Raw genomic sequence first — 846 nt, forward strand, 5'->3', positions numbered from 1 at the left:
TTTTTCAAAAAGTTGAAATTTATCTTTTGGCATTTATTTTGGTAATTGTCTCTGTTGAATTAACTTTTGAACATAAGGTGAGAAGTAACCAAAAGGCAATTTCATTAATTCATTAGGATCATCATCCAAATTTACATGTTTTTCAAGCTCAGTAGAGGTAGAAGCACGGTAAAATTTGATAGGCTTTGAACTAATACTACGGACTTCCTTGACCTCTAAACTCTCGACCTCTTGAGGGAGAATTGGAGTAAGGGTCATAGCATTCACATAGTGGTTTATCCGATCATACATTGTTTCATATTCACTTCTCTCTGTATCTTCTAAGGATATCTCGTACTGAGGTATCTTCCGTCTTGTCATCATTATCTCATCTTCAGAACTGTCTTCATCACCAACATTGATGGTTGGCCTCTTCCTTTCAATAATTAAATTGATCCTTCCTCGTCCACGTCCTCGGCCTCGACCTCGGGTGCGCAAACTAAAAGAACCTCCACCAACTCATTGTAAGGGAGTGGTGGAAGATTGTTGAAGCAGAGTTGAATGGCCTCCTCTTTGTAATTCTTCTGAATCTTCATCTTTGTTTGTGATAACTTCATGAGAGAAGATAGTCATCTTTGGAGGCGCGAAGTAGGAAACATCTTCGTGGATACCAACTTTATGAGCTGAAAAATGGTTGTAGGTCTCCTTTGATGCAATTTTCTTGACCATCTTTATAGTATTTGATGCACTGGTGTAGAGATGATGGAACCAAATTGTGTTCATGAATCTATGGTCGACCCAACAGAGCGTTAAAATAGGTCTTGGCGTCGATGATATGAAATTTAGCGGTTGTCACGAGTTCTCCAA

This window comes from Phalaenopsis equestris, unplaced genomic scaffold (genome assembly GCF_001263595.1).
Source record: "Phalaenopsis equestris unplaced genomic scaffold, ASM126359v1 Scaffold000919, whole genome shotgun sequence".
Lineage (NCBI taxonomy): Eukaryota > Viridiplantae > Streptophyta > Magnoliopsida > Asparagales > Orchidaceae > Phalaenopsis > Phalaenopsis equestris.